Source organism: Podarcis cretensis, assembly GCF_951804945.1.
Source record: "Podarcis cretensis genome assembly, chromosome: 17".
Classification (NCBI taxonomy): Eukaryota; Metazoa; Chordata; class Lepidosauria; order Squamata; family Lacertidae; genus Podarcis; species Podarcis cretensis.
This window is the reverse complement of record NC_137187.1, coordinates 2,070,407-2,093,631: the sequence shown is the minus strand read 5'-3', so window position 1 is coordinate 2,093,631 and position 23,225 is coordinate 2,070,407. Positions and strand designations below refer to the sequence as shown.

Genomic DNA, 23,225 nt, shown 5'->3' with positions numbered 1-23,225 from the left:
TTACAAAGAGGTGAATCCTCATGTAAATTCATATCCTTGGGGATTTTGTACAGATATGGGGAAAGGATTGTGTATTGTCCTGTTTTATTTTGTTCCTTTGCTCCACGAGGAAGCTGCTTGTGTGCTAGCAAACTATCTCTGCTTTGCTTATCATCGAGGAACCTTCTAAATCTTTTACTAAGCTTTTTATTTTGTTCATAAAACTGTTGTGGTCCCTAATTATTCTAATCACTCCATGCCTAGAAGTCATAAACTATGTTACCTAGGCAGGCTGCAGGGAGACCTGGGGAATTGTTTTAGGCAGATCGTTAAAAGGCAGCCTTGTGGGAGAAGTTTTTGGACTGGGGAGGGGGGGGCAAGCAGAGGCACACACTTCTTATTAAATTAAGGTGACCAGATTCCCCCCCCCCCAATGAATCCAGGGATACTTTTCAACTTCAGTAGGAATGATAGGATTTTGTCAGGGGACTGATTTGTAAATCCAGGGACTGTCCCTGGGAAACAGGGACATCTGGTAACCTTATATTAAATTTCACTAGTTTCCAATTCAACTTGCTTGTCATTATCATAGCTGTCAACTTACAAACTTGAAATTAAGGGACCAGCAGCCTTGAAAATAAGGGATTTTCTGGGCACAGGTATGTTCAACTTCTGAGCCCCTCTGAGCCAAAGGCAGAAAGCCCATCCAGCAGCCAAACGAAGCCTCAAGCGGTGGTTCCCACAGCGCAACCAGGCAAAGGGGATGCAGCAAGGAAAACCACCGTCGCCTCTCCGCTGGGAAGCACTGAGCAAAGGCGAGTCCCCAGGCCATGTGGCCGATTTGATGGGCACAAGGCATGCAAGCTCCACCCCCCAGTCGTTCTTAGACTTCTTATTGGGTGAGCAATCCAGCCAAGCAACACAGTTGGAGCCTCCCTCCTCCCTGGCCGGCAGGGAGAGAGGGAGGGAGGGAGAGGAGCTGCTTCCTTTGAAACCTGGGAAATTTAAGGGACATCATCAATAAGGGACAGCAGCAGGACATGGCGCTGGGATAAGGGACTTTCCCGCCAAATAAGGGACAGTTGACAGCTATGGTCATTATCCATAAAGCCCAAAATTGCATGGACCAGGTTATCCGAAAGACTGCCTCTTCGCTCCTGTACTTGCCCTTCAGTTGCAGTCATATTCCAAGGCCCATATCTGCATGTAGAATGTGTGTGTGTGTGTGTGTGTGTGTGTGTGTGTGTGTGTGTGACACCTATGGGAGGGAGTGTTACAACTGTGAAAGTCCCTCCCAAGGATGACATGATTGGTCTCTTCACTGTTATCCTTTCGGTCAGTGGCTCCCAGCCATGTTAGTATGGCGACCGACAAAACCAAACATACTGGATTGTCACATAAGTTATGGACCTTAAATCTTCCGCAGCCGTCACATTTATGCATCTTAACTGTAAGTTTGTGTATTTTATAACCATTACTTGAGGCATCCAAGCAAAAAAATTACTTAATGCCCCCATTAATGTAAAATTTGGTAAAATATTCATAGTACTTACAAAGTTATTTACAGTTTTGTTTATGGGAATGTAAGAACACCAACAATCTAATTGCAGAGCATTGCTTCATAAGCTATAAATATTTATTCTAAAAATATACAGTTATACAAGCAGCGTTAAATATAATGAACCATCAATGTTTTTCATAGTTTAATTCACGATAAAGTCTATTTTGGCAAGTAGCAGTGGGAAGGAGGGCTTTGCGTTTTGCCAACAAGTACGTAAATGTGGGGTTTGATGGTTGTCGGGAAAAGCCTCAGATCGTTACTGATACATAGCCTGCTGCTGTATTTCATTCTGATACCAGTCACTGCTGAAACACTTGTCTTGAAAAGATACGGAGGCGGCACATCTATTGCTTTGCCAGCTAGCTCAGGTTATTCAGTGGCAGGGCTGGCCCACCCATGAGACAAGGTGAGGCGACCGCCTCAGGTGGCAGGATCCGCAGGAGCAGCAGTTCCAGACTCCATTGTTCACTGCTGCCTCTGCGGCATGCTCCTTGGAGGCCGGATCTGCTGCCTCCTCAGCAGCCCAGCACACCACTCAACTGCCCCAAATTAAGCGGGACATCATAATCACATAATCTGTTTGACGTCTGTGATGTCCGGCCAGGACTGTCTTAAGCATATGCAGTGCCGGGGTGCAAAGATCCACCCGGCAGCCCCCCTCCCAGGTTGCCAACAACCAGGCGTGTAGGAGGGTGGAGCCGGCCAGCTGCCTCAGTGTCTTACTGGCTTGGTTGCCCCCAAACTCACGGCACAGAGCCGCCCGCAGCAGAAGAGCCCACTGCGGTGCTCCGAACGATGGGCGGGCTCTTCCCCGGACTCAGCTCCTGGGCCCCAGACTCTCAGCCTGGCGCCCCTGAGAGCCCAGTGCCTGGGTGCCCCACACCCCTAGTGTGCTGGTCCCATGGGTTAACCATGAGGTGAGGTCTGAGTCCAGTCCGAGGTCAAGGGTGCAGTATGGAGGCAGTCCGTCAAAGCTGTAGCTGGGTCCAAGGCAGGGAGTCGGGTGAGGTCAGGAACTCTGGCAGAAGAGCAGGACAGGGTGCAGGCAGGAACTGGCTACCAACAACGTTGCTCCCGCAACCTGGGACTGGGCGGGCTGGCTTTTATCTCATCGGAGGCATAGGGCAGCCCCGGTCCACAGCTGCCTTGCCTCTCCTGGCCTGGAGGCGAGCACTCCTCCTGTGAGAACTTAGTTCCCTCCGCCTCTCTGCCCTGAGCCTCTGCAGCTCAGGAGAGGCTGGAGGGTTACTGGACCCAGAGGCAACCTCCTCTTCCTCTGACGGGGCTGAGAGTGGAGCGCCTGCAGGCAATGGGTCCTCCATCACCTCAGGAGCCAGAGCAGACTCAGCTGGTGCCTGCACCTGAGGATCCAGCACAGGTGAGGACCCTTCAGGCTCAAGCCCCAGCCCCGGCTCAGCTGGTTCTGGAGGTGGGGAATCCTGTGCAGGCTGGGATCCCTCAGGTTCAGCCTCCGAGTCCGAATCCCAAGCCATCGCACCTAGTGCCTATGGGTAAGATGGCCCTGTGTCCGGCTTCTGCCACCTTGCTTCCTCTACCTCTTCCAGGGCGGCCTCTGCCATAGGCTCCACCACCACAAGCTGCTTGCACAGAGACTTTTGAGTAAGTAGCACTGCTCTCCTCTGATACATAGGCTCCTTAAAACAGCTCCATGTATGGGCACTTTGTGTCAAGCTATCACAGGATCTACCTCCAACGGGCAGTTCCCAAGTGTTAAAATGTAAGGCTTGAGCTTGACTGACATTCAGCTATAAATGTCAACACAGCATTATGATACAAAGCAGAAACATATAAGGGGTTCTCATGGTAGCAATCAACAATTACAAGTAATAATGATTTTGGTTTTACTTGACCCACTTGCACAGGCTTCGAGGCAATCTTGGGTTGCAACCCACAGGTTAGGACAGTAGCATAGCGTAGGTTGCCAGGGCCCGGGGTGGGAGAGAGGGAAATGGATGGAGCATGGCATCTGCGTCACCCAGGAGATTGCAGCCACAGAGATAAGAAGAGTTGTTTGGTTGCCTGGAGAGGTCACTTCCTGGTTCGCATGGAGATGCCATTTTCAACGGAGCCCATCGATGGAAGTGTGCAGCTGTATTAAGGCAGCACTGGGTGTTGAAATTTTACGCCCCTAACAATTTTGCGCCTGGGGCAATCACCCCTGTGGCCCCCCATGCCACGCCACGCCACGCCACGCCACGCCACGCCACTGGGTTAGGAAACACTGCTTTAAGTGAGTTGTTAAGGCATTGTTTTGTTTTTCCTGGCTTTTAATGTGTCTTAATTTGATCTAGTTATGGTTTTCTTTATCAGTTTATCTTGCATTTAATTTTATTTTATTGTTGCGTCAGCTGTCTTGGGGCTCTTTTCAACAGCTAAAGAGCAGTGCAGAAATGTGTTATAAATAAATAATTGCAATGCTGTTCTTTCTAGATGGCATCGGCTGCATTATGGCATATAACTAAAAGTGAAGGGGTTGGTCTGTGCAGGAAAATGCACTTCCAATACCTCTATCACTTTGCAGAGAAACTAGTGGCTCCTGAGAGTATAGGAGCCGGCTAACCCTCAGATGATGCAGATGATCTGCTCCAATGCTTCTCCATTAATTAACATCCATCATTAATGCTCCAGCCAAGCCAAAGCAGAGAAACAATAACAGAACAGCTTGTCCCTTAACTCAACTCTTCTCTTTGCTTCTTAAATTATTATGTGCTGTTCAATAACTTTGTTGCTGTTGCTGTTGTAAAAACGAATCCCCATCTGGTGGCTTACAATCTCTCTAGCTGCATATCCCAAAACTATTTTTCAAAGATGCTATTTGAATGGTGCCTGTTTAGAATATAAACTTGGCTCCAAGTATAATATTTACCTTGTAAAATTAAGTTGGATTGAGCCGCCACTGAGGAAGAGATGAAGAAGGAGAAGAAGGTGGTGTTTAATTATGGATGATCTAGACCCTTTGTAAAAAATCTTAAAGCTTTCAATGAAGCAAAACATATATTTCACGTGGTCACTTGTGCCGTTCCAGAAATTACCACAGGTGAGGAAGCCCGTTTGTAAAGAAAACCCTGCCGTGGTGAAGGTGCAGGGGGCATGTTGCAGATGCTTTTCTTTGCGAAAAAAGATGTATACAGTTAAGGTATGTACACAACCCCCCACTTCCCCATTATCCTTAAGGATAAATTCTTCAAAGTTCTTTCTCTTCCTGTGAAAGAGGCAGAGAAAGCAGCACCTCTTTCACAGGGAGCAAAGAGCTTCACGAAAACGGTCAGCAGCAAGATTTTGTTGTACAAAGCAATAAAAGAAATAAAAACATTACAGCGCCAGCATAATATCGATCTCCCGGTGCAATAATAATGTGAGGATAATTCACATTAGCCAAGTGTGATTCATGACATGCTAACTCCTTACCAAAGCATGCCTGAGAAAATGTCCCAGTGATTCCCACAAGCTTGTGTTCTGAATAGGCAGGGGGCCGGGATGGTATCATCCTGTTCCTACCCCTTCCAGCTCACAACACATAGAAAGTAGAGTAGAATTAGGTGATGGAATGGTTGCACTTCCATGTCCCGTGGGGTGGGGAGTGTAGGCTCCTTAAATAAGCCTGCAAATAATCTTGGGTAGATGTCTGCCATCATGAATATTTAGCCAATAATGACATCATGGGTGTCATAAACTTTACCAGTGCAGTGCATATATATAAGCACCCATATCTTTAATTGTTTTACATAAATACAGTGTCACATTAAACCTACTGACATATACCAGACTTCTTGGATACTTATTGCAGAACAAGGAATGAAGTTTCATAACTATAAGTCAAATTTTAATACCTTTTCTTTGATTTCAGGTGTCATGAATGAAGAGAAAATGACTGAGGCAAAAGAATAGAATGTTCACAAAGCAATGATTATATACAGGACAAAAGTGAGCTGAGCAAATGTATGAAATACCAAAGAGCTGCTCACCTGCAAGCCTGTAAATAATGCAAGTAGACCTAAGGCAGGGTTGGGGCCCCCGGTCTGTTAAAACAACAACAACACTGCAATTAAATGACAGGGCAGATGGAGCCCACCATCCTGAAAATGTAGCCCATCTAGAAGAAAGACTGGTGACTGGGTGCAGCCATTGAGACCTTATAACACTGGTCCTGAAAGACCTACATTGGCTCCCAGTACATTTCCGAGCACAATTCAAAGCTGGACCTCAGTGTCTGGGTTGAATGATGGGGGTGGAGATGCTCCCTCAGGTATACTGGGCCAAGGCCGTTTAGGGCTTCAAAGGTCAGCACCAACACTCTGAAGCTCCTATTAAAAAAGGAATATATATATATATATATATATATATATATATATATATATACACACACACACACACACACACACACACACACACACACTCATTGGTGTATGGCAGGAAAAGACTAAATTATCAGTGCTGAAATAGCTGCTCTTGGTATGCAATCCTGGCTCTTCTGTACACATTGACTGGCAACCCTGAGTACAAGAAAAGCTTAATAATGGCAAAATGCAAACAATTCTGACAAATACACCCATGTCCTACAGTTTAAGATGTTTCCTTCCTTCCTTCCTTAATCTATAAAAATAGGTTTTAGTCAGCACTTTACATTGATTTTTAATGTGAAACAACAAATAATCTTCTCAATTTAAAGACAGACAGATTTATTATGACAATTATTACGAAGCTCAACAGAGAAAATAGTCTTGCGTTTCGGTACAAAAAAAAGTGAAAGCATAAAATCAAATGGCTTGGCAGCAGCACATGGAAAAAGGATCTCTGCTTCTTAGAGGATCACAAGTTGAACATGAGCCAGCAGTGTAATGCAGTTGCAAAAGAAAAAAGCTATTAAGTCTTAGGTTGCATTAACAGATGCATGTTGGCCAGACTGCAGTAAGTAATTGTTCCAGTATGTTTTGTGCTAATCATACTACACCTAGAGTACTGTGTCCAGTTCTGCACATCATATTTTAAAAAATGCATGGCAGTCAGGTTGATGAGGGATTTGGAGACTAAGTCAAAGGAGGAATTATTGAAAGAGCTGGATCTGTTTAGTCTGGCAAAGGAAAGATTCAGGGGCGATGTTAGAAGTATCGGTTGGTTGCTCGAGAGCAATCAGGCAATAAGCTTCAATATTCTGTTTTAAAAGGTTTCTTATTGGTGAAAAAAACCTTTACAATTCAGAGCGCCTCAATTCCGTGTCTTGCTCATTCACTGGCAGAATCTGAGAGTGGGCGGTCCTTAAACCTTCCCCAGCAGAGTAGTTTCTTGGCGCCCAGTCTGTGCCTCCCCTCTCGGCGCGGAAGCCTACTGTGCAAGGAAGGCGTGGGTAACGGAGGACCTCTCTCCTCCCCACTTTGTCCAGGCAAGGTGTCCTGGCACCGCCTCGCCTCCTCCGAGCCCTGAAGCTCCTCTCCACTGGAGGCGTGCTTACTCTCCTCCGCTGAGGAGGTGCCTGCTTCCCACGATCTTTGGGGGCTCTCTGTAATCCATCCGGCTTTTCCCCTCTCACCCCTGTGCCGATGGCAGTTCCCTGACAGACGACATGGTTTTCAAATGTCTGGAGGACTTTCCTGCAGAAGGTGGAAAAGACCAGTTGCTCCAGAGGGTAGGAATACAACCAGTGAGTGGAAATCACATGGAAGCAATTGGGAGATGAACACATTGCATGACCAAACAAAAAAACCCCACAAAAATGTTGTGACCTGAAAAAGATATAGTGTGTCTTACACAAAATAGACTATTTTGGTTTGGAAATCACTTTGAATTTTCTCTACCACCCACCACTATTGTACTGGAGAATTTATTTCTGAAGTGAACAAGGCAAAAACTATATGCAAATAGAAGTCTTTGTAATATTATGAATACATAAAAAAAAAAATTATCTGATGCTGTTTTACATCTATACAGTTGTACCTTGGTTGACGAACGCCTTGCGACTCAGACATTTTGGCTCCCAAACACTGCAAACCCGGAAGTGAGTGTTCCGGGATTGTGAACATTCTTTGGAACTTGAACGTCCGACGTGGCTTCCATGGCTTCTGATTGGCTGCAGGAGCTTCCTGCAGCCAATCGAAAGCCACACCTTGATTTCTGAACAGACCTCCGGAACAGACTTCCGGAATGGATTCCTTTTGACTTCCGAAGTACAACTGTATTTTGCTTTTGGAACATTCCTTACTGATGACCAGCAGAAATCCATAAGCCTGCTGGGACTCACCTGCCTTGGACCTCTTTTCCATGGCAGAAATACATTGTTGAAACAACTCCCCATGTTAATCACTCACAGCACCCACGTTGGGTGGGGGAAAGTCAAGATATGAATCCAAGAAATGAATTGTCAGAGACATATTACTTCCCATAGTTTTATAAGCATCTTAGAAATTCACTGTCAATTGTTTGTAGCTTATGGTCTTAAAATTTCCAGGAAAATTTGTAACAACTGATTCAAATGCTTTCCATGTTCTGTCTTCAACTTCATTTACCATATCATCAAATACATTGCCTTTTATTATTTGTGAACCTACAAATATCCCTTCCTTGAGTTTGGCCTCACAGATCCCTGGAAACTTTTATTCCGTGTTTATCCATGGCTTTGACATTTCCCCCCCATCAAACCTAATTTGGTAGCAGGGATACTTTTTTTAAGGATCAACTAGTGGCTCATTGACAACACTGCTTTGACTTGGTACAATGGATCTTATAGCACATGGCAAATTTGGACATTGTGCAGTATGTTTAGATTTTGGCCCAATGCCTGGTGTATTTGTCAAAAAGAAACAACAATCTGTGACATGGTCTCTTGGCTCTCTTCAAACCATCAGCACAGCAAGCCACTTTCTGCAAGATCCATCTTTCAGCCAAGCTGTCGACAGTGTTACGTATGTTTTACAATAAATAAATAAAAAGTGGGGGGGCCATGGTTTCTCTTGATACCAAAGTAAAGTTTGCATGCCTTCTTCACAAGCAAGGCGAAACTTCATTTCTCAGATTTAAATGTTAATTCTTCAAACACATAGCTGAAACTGTTTCTAGAAAGGCATTACACACTGTAATGGGCAATCAAAGTACTAGGTAGAGAAACCATACTGCAAAAGGAGATATTTCAATTAGAAGAAGAAGAAGAAGAGTTTGGATTTGATATCCGGCTTTATCACTACCCTAAGCAGTCTCAAAGCGGCTAACATTCTCCTTTTCCTTCCTCCCCCACAACAAACACTCTGTGAGGTGAGTGGGGCTAAGAGACTTCAGAGAAGCGTGACTGGCTCAAGGTCACCCAGCAGCTGCAGGTGGAGGAGCGGAGACGCAAACCCGGTTCCCCAGATTACGAGACTACCGCTCTTAACCACTACACCACACTGGCTCACGAGATATAGCAACAGAACATGCTTGCTAGGTACTAGAGCACTCAACGAAACCTAATGGATAACTAATCATGCACCATCTGAATTTTTTAGCATATGTATATGTTTCACAACATCAATATAACCAGGGGTGGCCAACTCCCAAGAGACTGCAATCTACTCACAGAATTAAAAACTGGCAGTGATCTACTCCCTTTTTTGGGTTCAGGTGAAAGTTGTTGAGGTTTCTTTTAGGGAGGAGGAAAGCCCCAATTCCTGAGAATTCAAGCCTAACCTCAAGGGAGAAAGGGGAACAGCCGCTCACCAACAAATCGCTGGGGAAACAAGCAGCCTCACTGAGTAAACTCCATCTTCCGTTCAGCAGATCGTGCAACATTGGAGGGCGGAGTGACAGATTCTATTTTAGCTATGCTAAGGAAAGGGACCCAGCGATCGACTGCGATCTACCAAAATCTCCTGGGGATCTACCAGTAGATCAAGATCGACCTGTTGGACATCCCTGAAGTATACCCATATTTCAGCTAGTTACGAAAATGTATTACAAACAGTGTCTTATAGAGCATTTCAAGAATAGGTACCACCTAATATGCCTACTGCTCAAAAACCATAGGTAGATAGACAAATTCTGTTCCTATATTCATTATAAGCTATGCTATTTTTTTTTTTACAGAAAGAAAAAAAGAAAAGAGAGAGAGAGAGAGAGCATCTTAAAAAGTAGAGACATCACCTTGCCAGTAAAGGTCCGTATAGTAAAAGCTATGGTTTTCCCAGTAGTGATGTATGGAAGTGAAAGCTGGACCATAAAGAAGGCTGATCGCCGAAGAATAGATGCTTTTGAATTCTGGTGTTGGAGGAGACGCTTGAGAGTCCCATGGACTGCAAGAAGATCAAACCTCTCCTTTCTGAAGGAAATCAGCCCTGAGTGCTCACTGGAAGGACAGATCGTGAAGCTGAGGCTCCAGTACTTTGGCTTCCTCCTGAGAAGAGAAGACTCCCTGGAAAAGACCCTGATGTTGGGAAAGATGGAGGGCACAAGGAGAAGGGGACGACAGAGGACGAGATGGTGGGACAGTGTTCTCAAAGCTACCAGCATGAGTTTGACTAAACTGCGGGAGGCAGTGGAAGACAGATGTGCCTGGCGTGCTCTGGTCCAGGGGGTCACGAAGAGTCGGACACGACTCAATGACTCAACAACAACAACATGCTATTTTTCTAGAAAAAGAGGTGCCAGAACTCACCATGAACGCCTCCTTTAGTCTCTTATAATGGCAATGGCGCCCACCTGAGAGGTGCTGGAACTGAGTTCCTGGGAGTTGCGGCTGAAAAAAAGTTCTGCTTATAAGCATACGGAAGCACATGTGTAACACCTGGGGAGGGGAAACCAACCTGTGTCACAAACTTACTGTTGGACAATGACATAAGAAGAAAGTTCCTAATGGTAAAAGAGCTGTTTTGACATTAAATCAGAGTGTTTTGGGTGGTGCTTGGCTCTCGTCCATTAGAAGTATTTAAGCAGTGACTGGACAAAGGGCACTGTAACTGCAGGTCCTTCATTGCTGATTCCACACTGAGCAGGGGGGTTGGAGCACATGATCTCCAAGGCACTTCGTACTCCATTATTCATTAATGAGCTTTCATGCGCCCGTCCATGTTGTCAGATGTCTGATTATCCTCAATTAGCAGATTTATCTGTATCCACAGTGACCATCCACATCAACAGTAATTGGCGATAATGCAAGCTTCCTAGATACTCTATGCTAATTTAATCCCAACTTGGCATTTTACTGATAATTCTTAAGAATTCCGCTAATGCCAGGAATGCAAATGGCCAGGAACGTTTTGAGCCATGAGAGCGGTTTTCAATTGATTATTTGGACGATTGCAAGGACAGCCATCTTAAGGCAGCAATAGTAAATAAAAGTTAATTGAATGGCACTTAGTTATGGAAGGGTGAAGTTCCATCAGTGATAGAAACAACTGTTTTCTCCAGCAGGAGAAAAACCCAGACTCTAGCACAGAGAATGCACACAAAAATATTTATTGGCACCAATTCCTCACATTTCCCAGAAATGTCAGTTTTTCTTTTCAGCTTCTTTCTGATTTGTCTTTCAGATTTTCATCTTCACCATACGCACCTATGAGACTCACCTTTGACTGCAGTCATATAAAGCTACCTGTTGGGTTGCATCCAGCTAACACCTGCTTGCTAAATCAGAGTAGGACCATTGAATTCAATGGACTTCAGGATCTGAAGTATATTGATTTCAGTGGGTCTTAGTATGACTTAGCTGGAAGCAAGTGCCATTGAACTCTCTGTGCTGGCAGTCAGGGAGCAGTTCGCAGATGGAGAGTTTCTGTTTTAGGGGAGAGGTATACAAACTTTTGTGTACAAGACCAAGAATCAAGGAGGCAGAACCCGCTGCCTGTTTCTTTATTTAGAATTATAAAAGTACACTTAAGGAGAAAGTTAATAACAGTTTCATACGAATGTGGTAATCTGCCATCCCATTTAAAGCCTCTCTTGAATTCCAACAACTTTGAATAGTTTTTTTTATTGTTTCTCTCTTTTTTGATCACTGTTAGTAATGTTCCAAATATAAAACACTCCCCCCACCCCGCCATCTGCCATTAGCTTGTGCTTGTTTGCTGTTTGCAGATTCACAGTTTTTGTAATATTTGCTTCCTTAACCATGAAATATGCAGAATTTTATATAATTATGAAGTCCTGAGGAAACTAGGACAAAGATTTCCCAGGAGGAATTAGCAAACAATTAGAATGTTAAGGGGGAAAATTACAAAGTAACATCCTCCAGTAAGAACTCTGTGATGTTGGACTAAATTTAGATTTTGTTCACTTTTCCTTTATGGCTATATGGCCCAGTGTGATAAGTTTAATTGCATTTACACGAACCACTTTACAGTTATCAGTCATGGTTACGGCAGAACTAGAATTCTACAAAAGACAGAGCTCCCAGCAACCCACATCTCTTTGTCTTCCCTTTCCTGTAAAGTCCGTTACAACAATGCGACTTGAGACATGATGTCATTATATTGTGCCTCCACGCCCGATATCACTGGTGCTTCAGAGATGAAAGGGCAGCATAACAATGTGCCACACATTGTGCTGTAGCACACATTATAAGGATAGGAGGGTGTGAGACATCAGATGGCAGAAACTTCATGTCTCCTTTAATATCCAGTTTAGGCTTAAGAGAATGTTTCTGTGTATACAATTTCCTATTAAAGCAACTTTGCAGAACAGGAGATACAAGTGAATTTGCATGGCCTCTTTCTGCGCTTCTAGAGCAATCTTAATAATAATAATAATAATAATAATAATTTATTATTTATACCCCGCCCATCTGGCTGGGTTTCCCCAGCCACTCTGGGTGGCTTCCAACAGAATATTAAAATACAATAATCTATTAAACATTAAAAGCTTCCCTAAATAGGGCTGCCTTCAGATGTCTTCTAAAAATATGGTAGTTGTTTTTCTATTTGACATCTGGTGGGCGGGTGTTCCACAGGGCGGGTGCCACTACTGAGAAGGCCCTCTGCCTGGTTCCCTGTAACTTGGCTTCTCGCAACAAGGGAACCACCAGAAGGCATCTGTTATGCCAGAGATTATCACCAAGGGGGCGTTCTGTGCCATTTTGCATCTTTTAGTAGTGCTTCCATTCCCATACTTTATCATCCAAAATGCAGCCTTTAATCATTGATTCCATCAGGTTCTGGCATGGTTTGGTTGGGAATCCTTGATGGAAGAGACAGAAGAAGGAGAAGAAGTGGGGGGGGGAGGTATTGAAAGCTGGCACCCATGGGTTGAGGTCATCTCCTTCTGACTCCAGATGTTGGAGAGGAGGAAGCAGATCTGCTGGCTTCATCCATCGGGTCCCCTGCAGAGCGAAAAGTTTCATTGGGAGTGGGGAGGACTGCGACCAGCCAGTGAGAAGAATTGAACAGCAGCAGGAGGTGCTGGAGTCAGAGGAGCAGGACACAGTTATGCCAAAGAGAACCAGTTTACAGCTTCCATAGGTTGGAAAAATGCACCCACAAAGGCAGAGAGCGTGTTTCAACACACAACCATCACTCACACAACAGGGTGAGTGAGCTCACTCCACCTTGTTTTTAGAAGCTTGGCCGGAGGGGGTCTGACAACTGTTGGGACATCTTCATTGCATCCATTCAGTTCTGTATCTCTCACCTTGTTTGTGTACCCTGGAATCCTGGCTTTTGGACCCATGCTTGCTGCTGAGCCTATATCTTTATTAGTCTGAATAATGATCTCTTCCATACTCTCAAGTAAGAACCGCTGTCAACGTTTTCAGGAAGGATGCATGACACATATTAAATAGATCTTGGCTGGATTGGCATGGACTTCCAATTAACTACCAAGCGACACACAGCGTATATACTATGAAGATATTTGCCCTTTAAACAGCTATGCTTCTTTTGCTTCTGTAGTTTCCTTTGGTATCATTAGCTAATAATAAAGCAGTAATTAGAAACATTACATAAAGGATACCTAAAATATCGTCTCAACCTTTATATGCCCAATGAATCACCATACGCTTCAGGAGACAGCCTCCCACAGATACCATCTTTACAAGAGGTCTCTTCGATATGATATAGGAATTGGGCCTTTCCTGTACTTTAATAATAATAATAATAATAATAATAATAATAATAATAATAATAATAATTTATTTATACCCCACCCGTCTGGCTGGGTTTCCCCAGTCACTCTGGGCGGCTTCCAACAGAATACTAAAAACATGATAAAAGATCAAACATTAAAAACTTCTTAAACAGGGCTGCTTTCAGATGCCTTCTAAAAGTCAAATAGTTGTTTATCTCCTTGACATGTGATGGGGGGGCATTCCACAGGGTGGGAACCACTACCGAGAAGGCCCTCTGCCTGGTTCCCTGTAATCGTACTTTTTGCAGGGAGGGAACCGCTAGAAGGCCTTGGAGCTGGACCTCAGTGTCCAGGCTGAACGATGGGGGTGGAGACGCTCCTTCAGATATACTGGACCGAGGCCGTTTAGGGCTTCAAAGGTCAGCACCAAGACTTTGAATTGTGCTCGGAAACGTACTGGGAGCCAATGTAGGTCTTTCAGGACCGGTGTTATGTGGTCTCAGCGGCCACTCCCAGTCACCAGTCTGGCTGCCGCATTCTGGATTAGTTGTAGTTTCCGGTTCACCTTCAAAGGTAACCCCATGTAGAGCAATTGCAGTAGTCCAAGTGGGAGACAACCAGAGCATGCACCACTTTGGCGAGACAGTCCGTGGGCAGGTAGGGTCTCATCCTGCATACCAGATGGAGCTGGTAGACAGCTGCCTACCCTCTGGAGTAATCTCCTCCCATTGAATACAAGAATCATAGAACTGTAGAGTTGGAAGAGGTCCCTGAGGGTTGTCTAGTACAGGCATAGGCAAACTTGGCCCTCCAAATGTTTTGGGACTACAACTCCCATCATTCCTAGCTAACAAGACCAGTGGTCAGGGATGGTGGGAGTTGTAGTCCCAACATGACAGATGGGCATCCAATCACTGTTTAAAAACCTCCAAGGAAGGCAGAAACCATTTCTGTTGTCTTTTGGGCACCTATTAGAAGTTCTCCCAACAATCCGAACAGTGCATCTGTATTGGGGCTATTTTAAATTGTTTTCATAGGTGGAATTATTTTTAAATGTATGTATTGCTTTTATATATAGAACTGGTGTTTTGTTTTGTTTTTTTAAACATATTTTATGGTTGTAGCTGTCTGTTTTATAATGGTATAGTTTATCCCTGCATATATTTTACTCCTGCCCAGGAACCGTGTAGTAAAGGGCAGGTAAGAAATAAAATAAAATAAAATAAATATTGCTACAATTAAAACCTTTTGCTGCCAGTAGATTATAATTCATTTTGCGGCCCAGAGACAGAAATCTCTAAGGAGCAGAACTAGGCTTTTAATATAATTAAGTACTTCTACCCAGGTCCTCAAAGGAGTGATAGGAGACGATACAATAGATATTTGAGGTACCAAAGGGGTTTTTTTAAGTGATGGTGTGGTGGATAAAAAAGCCTTTGTTGCTGGTCATCTGCCCATTCACAGCTTGTTTTTCGTCTTTAAAGGTTATTTCTTTTTAATAGTTGGCTGATCAGGAAAGCAATACAAATAAATCACAGGGAGTAATGAGAGCAAAAGTAATTAACAATGCAATTCTATGCATGTGTACACAGAAGGACAACTGGTTTCAGTAAGGATTACTCCAAGGTAAATGAGTCTAGGACTGCTGGAGCAGCAGCGGGGAGACAGAGAAGGAAGGAAGGAAGGAAGGAAGGAAGGGAGGGAGGGAGGGATACTGTCCACAATGTTTCAGTCCCCTGGGCCCTTTCTGACAAGGAAAAGAAAAATCTCACTGCTTGAATCTTCTCTGTCTACATTTTTATTGTCCTCAAGAATAAAAATTGATTCTGGCTGAGGTTTCCCCCTATGTGACTGAGGATCATGAATGTAGGTTTCACTAGACCCACTCAATCAGATCTCATTATATTCTGCTATGTAATAGTCCCTTTATCATGTAATAATATATATGTGTGTGTAATAATCCCTTTATCATGCTGAAATGGAATGTGGGATACATGTGAGCAAAACTTGCAGCAAGGCAGCCACAAAACTATTTATTTATTTATTCATTTCATTCAATTTATTTCATCCCCTCCTTCCTCTCGAAAAAGCCCAGGGCGGCAAACACATCAATAATATTATATATATATATTAATATATATATATATGTATCTAATATATATATGTATCTAAAAACGTTTCCGTGCGCTGCTCTGGTTTGCCTGAAGCGGCTTAGTCATGCTGGCCACATGACCCAGAAGCTGTACGCCGGCTCCCTTGGCCTATAGAGCGATATGAGCGCGCAACCCCAGAGTCGACCACGACTGGACCTAATGGTCAGGGGTCCCTTTACCTTTTTAAAACAATTATCTCAGGGTTGCGAGGAAGGGTGTCTTTAAACCATCAAATGCCTGGGTAAACAGGAATGTTATTACATTTTTCCTGGAAGTTGATAAAGAGGGAGACAGGCGCATCTCACCAGGGAGGGCGTCTCACAAATGTCAAATTGCCACCGAAAAGGCTCTGTCATGGGTCAGTACCAAGTGGGGAGCTCGTGGTGGCAGCAGTAGCACCAACAAGGCCTTGCCTGACTATCGTAGGGTCAGAGATGGTTGATATATCGGAATGTGCTCTTTTAGCTTCTCAGGCCATCCGGCTAAGAAGAAGAAGAAGAAGAGTTTGGATTTGATATCCCGCCTTTCACTCCCTTTAAGGAGTCTCAAAGCGGCTAACATTCTCCTTTCCCTTCCTCCCCCACAACAAACACTCTGTGAGGTGAGTGGGGCTGAGAGACTTCAAAGACGTGTGACTGGCCCAAGGTCACCCAGCAGCGGCATGTGGAGGAGCGGAGACGGGAACCCAGTTCCCCAGATTACAAGACTACCGCTCTCAACCACTACACCACACTGGCTAAGTACACGGTCACCATATCCAGTGTAGCAAAACACCACACTTGCTTGCTTCTAAATAAAATTGTGTCGTACCTTCTGCTGTAATCTAGGCAGAGTCTATCCACTTCACTATCTGACTCAACCCTTATTGGTCACTCAGTGTCACGGACTGTCTGGATGCCGAGAAGTGGTAGGAGACACCAGCTGGGGAACCCCCATGGGAAGAAGGCTCAGATCCAGGGGATTTGTGGTGGGATGAAGATGCATAGTCTGAGGGAGAAGACTGGGAGGAGGAGGAGGAGGTGTCAGAAGCTGAAGAGACAACAGGGTTTAGTGAGCAGGAAGAGTCTGTGGCAGAGAGCAGCCCAGGCTCAGGTGAAGGGGAGGAGGGGAGCCAGGAAACCGTGATGACGCAAGCAGCAGAAGAATCCAGGGAGTCTCCCCCTCCTGCCGCAAGTATTCCCCCTCCCCGCTGGTATCCCAGGAAACACAGTGAGATGAAGAGGGCAGAGCAATGAGAGACAAGACGACAGAGCCTTAAACTTCTGGGGAAGGAGCCTTAGAGAGCGGTGGGAAAGTGAGGACCTTCAGACATTGAAAGTGCTTCATTGGAGCAAGACCTACTGGGAAGAGTTGCTGCGATCGCTAGGCCTGCACTATTTTGGTTTCCTTGAATAAAGAGTTAACTTCACAGACACCGGTGTTTTTTTTATTGCTGACCTACTCCTGACTCCGGCTCCTGACACCCGGTTGGCCTATGATGCAGGCTCCTTGAAGGGAGCTCTCGTCATTATACTATTCGTTCTTCTTTAAAAGGAGACTAACTACACAGTTATTTTTTTGGTACATAACCTCGGCTTACACATCGCTTATGCATTCGTAGCTCGCCTGCCCACTCCCATCTCGTCTGTCCTCACACCTCCTTTTCCAGAGATTTAATTGGGAGTCAAAACCCAAAACATTTAGGGGGATGTTGAGGTTATTAGCAAGGCATACAAAATTATTTGGGCCGTACCCTCTGTGCTGGCATTTCATGCCTCCAGACCTCCTTTTCCATATGAGAAACATGGCAAAAGAAGATGAGGTGACCCTGCGCTCTTCCCTTAGGTGTTGTGATGGAGGCTTCTTGCACCTGGTGAATAAGGCCTGCCACTATCCAGGTCACGGTCAGGCCTTACAGCGTTCCATAAAGAGCTAATTATTATTCAAGTTATATTGCTGCTGTCACTCATGAGGAGAGCTATTATGTGTTGGGAATTATTAAAACGATCTTAGGGATGTTGACTTTCATTCTGTTTGTTCAGCCTACTAGATTCAACATGCAGAACAATGAGGAATGTATGGCATTCTCACAGCTTATGCGTTTCCACCACCTCCTGCTCCACAGATTCTGTTTAAAAGTCATTTTTTGTAATCTGTGCGAGATGCATGCTTCTGAGAATAAGGTGGATGAGATTTATAAATCACACACATTCATTGATTGTCTTTTGTATCAAACTAAATCTGGCCACATATAAAATAAATATTTATGAAGACGAAAATCCTTTGCCTGAATCTTAAACCGCCGTAGAAATATTCTGCACACACTCCCCTCTTTCCTCTTTGATTGCCTTCAGCTTAAGACATTCTCCACACTCCCTGACTAGCTGCACCTGACCTCCTCTCTTTTCCAGCAGCTCCGGCTATGAAATATGCACATGGCTTTGACAATGGATGCAGCTCTGCTAATCGGTTACCGAGATCCCCTGTCCATCCGCTCTGCTCCGGCCTCCTTTCAGCATTAACCACCCTCAGTCACATGAGAGGTGCTATTTTTATCCATCATATGTGTGGTTATGCAATGGTGTGCACGCATTTCACCTCCTTACGGCTGGATGTGAGTGCTCTCTAATGCTTCTAATGAATGCCTCCATGGAAAAGGAAAAACAAGTGGAAGTCTCTAACGAGTGTCTCTCGAGGCCAGTCGGAAACAGCCAAATTCATTCGGAGACAGCCAAATTCAAATTCGGAGACAGCTTGGACACTCCAAATTATTACAGGATAGGGTGGACAAGTGTCATACTTCAGAGGACAGTCCTCTATTTGAAAGGCTATCTGGTCCAAGCCTCATTTGAAAAGAAAACCCTATGAAGAATGGAGACCTCGAAGCTGTTCATCAACCGCAACTGGACAGCAGACTGAGCAAGCACACACACCATCTAGTTCATGGGTAGGCAAACTAAGGCCCAGGGGCCGGATCCGGCCCAATCACCTTCTAAATCCGGCCCACAGATGGTCCGGGAATCAGCGTATTTTTACATGAGTGGAATGTGTCCTTTTATTTAAAATGCATCTCTGGGTAATTTGTGGGGCATAGGAATTCGTTCATTCCCCCCCCAAAAAAAAATATAGTCTGGCCCCCCACAAGGTCTGAGGGACAGTGGACCGGCCCCCTGCTTAAAAGTTTGCTGACCCCTGAGTTGCAATCTTCCTTACTATGTCGCATTGTGTTGCATTGCATGTTGTTACACTGTTGCATTGTATTGTACATTGTACATGATAATCCCTATGTACATATGATTCCTAGAACAGAAAGGTGAGATCTCTTTCTACAACTGATCCAGAATGTGGCAGCTAGACAGGTGACTGGGAGCAGCCGCCAGGACCACTGGTTATATGGTCCCGAATCCACACAACAGTCTATACCACTGAGCCTCTTGGGCTTGCAGATCGGAAAGTTGGCACTTCGAATCCCTGTGACAGGGTGAGCTCCGTTGCTCTGTCCCTGCTCCTGCCAACCTAGCAGTTCGAAAGCACGCCAGTGCAAGTAGATAATTAGGCACCACTGCGGCGGGAAGGTAAACGGCGTTTTTGTGCACTCTGGTTTCCGTCATGGTGTTCTGTTGCACCAGAAGCAGTTTTAGTCCTGCTGGCCACATGACCAGGAAAGCTGTCTGTGGAGAAACGCCGGCTCCCTCGGCCTGAAAGCGAGATGAGCGCTGCAACCCCATAGTTGCCTTTGACTGGTATTAACCATCCAGGGGTTCTTTATGTTTTAACCTTTTTAAATTTATAACACTGGTACTAAAGGATCTACACTGGCTCCCAGTACATTTCCAAGCACAATTCAAAGTGTTGGTGCTAACCTTTAAAGCTCATTATCGGCACAATAAACTGGTGGTGTATTTATATAAATGTTTCTTTTTTATCGTCGGTTTAAATAATTTTATGATGCATGTTGTTGTGTGTTATATTGTGTTCTGTATAACCATCCTGGGATCTACTTCCAATGAAAGGCGGTTTCAAGGCAGAATGAATGAATAACAAAAATAGATACAAATCAAAATACCTATTATACACACACACACACACACACACACACACACACCAACAACCCCCAAATTGACAGCAGACAAAACTGCACGTTTATCACTCAGGTAAAAGATCAAAAAAAAACATTTCGACTGCAGCATTTAAAAAAAAACCATCAAAAAAAGAAAGAAGACTGGAATGGATCGGTTTTTAAAGCCCATTTGAAAACCTGAAGAAGTATTACCATTTTCATCATCTGATGAGTCTTCCTGACAGCTAAGTTCCTTTAAAGTTGAAATTTATGAAACATTTTTTCCTCATGATGCCTACAGTTCTCTGTTTATTCACCAGTTCATTCACATTCAGGGCCTCCTTCTCTCATAGTCTCCTGTTGGCTCCTGACCTGATTTTTTATTTTATTTTATTTTTTGCTTCAATAATTGCCTTATTTTCTGTCTTCCCAACTAGTCTCCTCCATTCAGTGATGTTCCGACCTTCGGTGTTTCTCTGCAAAATATATAGCCGTGCCATCCTGGCTCCCCTCCCCTCCACCACCCAGATTTCTACCTTACCTTGAGGCAGAGGTAACTATGCATATCTAATGCATTCTGGAGCTGAGGCTTCTGCATAGTTTATACCTGCAGCTCAGCAGCACAGTAGCCCTGTATCTTACAGAAAGGGAACAGACAAATTTATGAGCCCAATTTAGTTGGCATTCCAGGAAAGGCTACTTAAACTATGAATTTACCTTGTTTGCTTAAATCACAAGGAATGCATTGTATAAGCTGAGGCCTTCGTGAGACGGCAACGTAAACCTTGAGATTTGCTGCTGAATACCTGTTAGGATGGGACGCAGGTGGCGCTGTGGGTTAAAGCCTCAGCACCTAGGACTTGCCGATCGAAAGGTCGGCGGTTCGAATCCCTGCAGCGGGGTGCGCTCCCGCTGCTCAGTCCCAGCGCCTGCCAACCTAGCAGTTCGAAAGCACCTCCGGGTGCAAGTAGATAAATAGGGACCGCTTACCAGCGGGAAGGTAAACGGCGTTTCCGTGTGCGGCTCTGGCTCGCCAGAGCAGCGATGTCACGCTGGCCACGTGACCCGGAAGTGTCTCCGGACAGCGCTGGCCCCTGGCCTCTTAAGTGAGATGGGCGCACAACCCCAGAGTCTGTCAAGACTGGCCCGTACGGGCAGGGGTACCTTTACCTTTACCTTTACCTGTTAGGATAACCAGTTTTGTACTGCCAAAAAAAGAGAGGATTTGCATGGCTAAAATTCAGCCCTTTGCTCCTTTAAGAGGAAGGTTGGGTATAAATTTAATGAATAAATAAAAGGAAAGGATAACCAAAGGAGAACCACTACTCGTTAGGGCGTATTGCTTTAGAGAGTAAAAATTATTTTTTGCAAATTTATTCAACAAGGAGGCCTTAAAAATGTGCTTTGCGGTGTGAAGAATTCAAACCTATTGTTATTTTTGTGATTGAACAACATTTAGCTTGGTAAGTCTACATTTGATGAAGAAACACATAAACTGCTTTCGGAAAAACAAATAATTTTAATTTTACCTTCTGAAAATATCAGATAATGCTTAAAAACAATAATAATAGCAGCAGCAGCAGCAAGTGTTTGGCAATCATTTTTAATGAGTTCTATGCAATTTCACGCACATTTTACTTACTTACTGAGCAAGTCTATATTATATTAATTTAACCAAAATATCTGTTGACTTCCCAAGTCACACTACAACTTTTAGCACCCCTCATTTTTGAAAGTTGAAAAATTCAACACACCCGCTGACTCATATTCCCAAGGCACATAGTGAAGCTGATTAAAAAACAGTTCACAAATATTTTATTTTGTGTGGTGTCAGCTGATATGCACATGTACCTTTGTACACAGGTACAATACTATGCAAAAAGAATCTTGATACAGCCATAGGTACTGTACTCTTGAATCAAATTGCTTATTTTGCCAAAATCTATCAAATACACATGTGCATCTGTAAACTGCAGCAAAAAAAAAGAAAAGAAAAATATTGAAGTAATCATGCATCTGATGTTCCTGCCATTCTTTTATTTGTATATATTTGAAGTAATCATGCATCTGATCACAAATAAAAGAATGGCAGGAACAGAAAACTCCGGCTAACTGTGCATGCATGGAGCTCTGTACAAAATCTGGAAATAAAAAAGGAGGGCATTGGAGGGTTCCTAACGCATTGGGTTCACGCCACAAGACCAAGTCATTCGCAGTGAGAAGCATTTCAGAATAACTGCCATACAAAACACAATAAGGCAGCAACAAATTGTCCTTTTGAATCAATAATAATCCAACGCACTGGAAAGGAACCCAAGATATAAATAAAATCATGTTGTGAGGATAAAATGGACTGTCACATGTACGCCATGCTGAATTCCTTTGAGGGATGATGGGATGTAAATGTACTAAATAATTTGAATATGCTTAGAATAATATTTATCTGAAGGGAACAAAACATCCGAGGACTTTGAACACAGTGCGGAGCAAAATGAGGTGGGCAGGTTTGTGAAAACCAGAAGCTTTGTCAGTGTAACAATGGGACTTGCGCTCGGCGATTTTCTGGGCATTGCTTGGGGTTTTGGGGGGTGGGGGGTGGGAAGCTGTTGTGTTTTTAGAAGGATCCCTACATAGCCCTGTATATAACATATGGTATGCAATATCTGATCAGCTGTGTTGTCTCAAATAGAAATGAAGAGAGGTGGGTGGCCAGCATTTGTGAACACTCTCCCCCCTCCCTACCTCCTGCTGTTACAGTGGCTTCTCCTCTTTCTGTTTCATTTTTCCTTGAGTGACGGATCATAGTATATTAGGACATTGCAACAGTGGCTGTGTACCACATGAACCATCATGATAAGGCAGAGTTAAATGCTTTCACAGTGTGGGTTTCAGTCTTAGAAATCACTGAGGCGACAATCAAATCTGGCGACTTTCAGCTGTGCTACACAGTGTAATGCTTCTGTAGAGTGGACAAGAATTTGCGTAGTCATTACAACTAGCAATTTAAAGTGTGTGCACATAGCATGGGTTCTGCAGGTCCGCTGACACTCAAAATCTTGGACTCCACCTCAACGGAGCCAACCTGTAAACTCTACCAGAGTATGACACATTTCAGGAGAGCCATTCCAGCATAATTTTGGCCTTCGCAGACACTCTTCAGAAACTTCTTCCATATTCATGGCCTTTAATGTGTTTTATTCATTAAGGAGATTTCTTATGGAGTTAATGGCAACAATAATCATTGATCAGTGGCTCCTTTCGCAATTTCCCTGCTTCTAGTAAATTATTTAAATTAAAGCACATTCATATATCCACATACACACATTATATATACTCATGAAGAGGTTTTAGGGGACTTCATTTTCCCAGTGATTTCATTGAGTGCCATTGTCATCCTACATTATTCATGGGGAACCTTGCAAATTGCTTCTCATTCCTACAGTACTGATAAATC

The 23,225-nt window shown here is 44.1% G+C and overlaps 1 long non-coding RNA gene across 1 annotated transcript in view; it reads right to left on the bottom strand.

Annotated features, from left to right (window-relative positions):
- The window catches only part of LOC307206914, a 166,499-nt gene that overhangs the window by 62,405 nt on the left and 80,869 nt on the right, over positions 1 to 23,225 (bottom strand). The gene's annotated exons all lie outside the window — the stretch shown is intronic.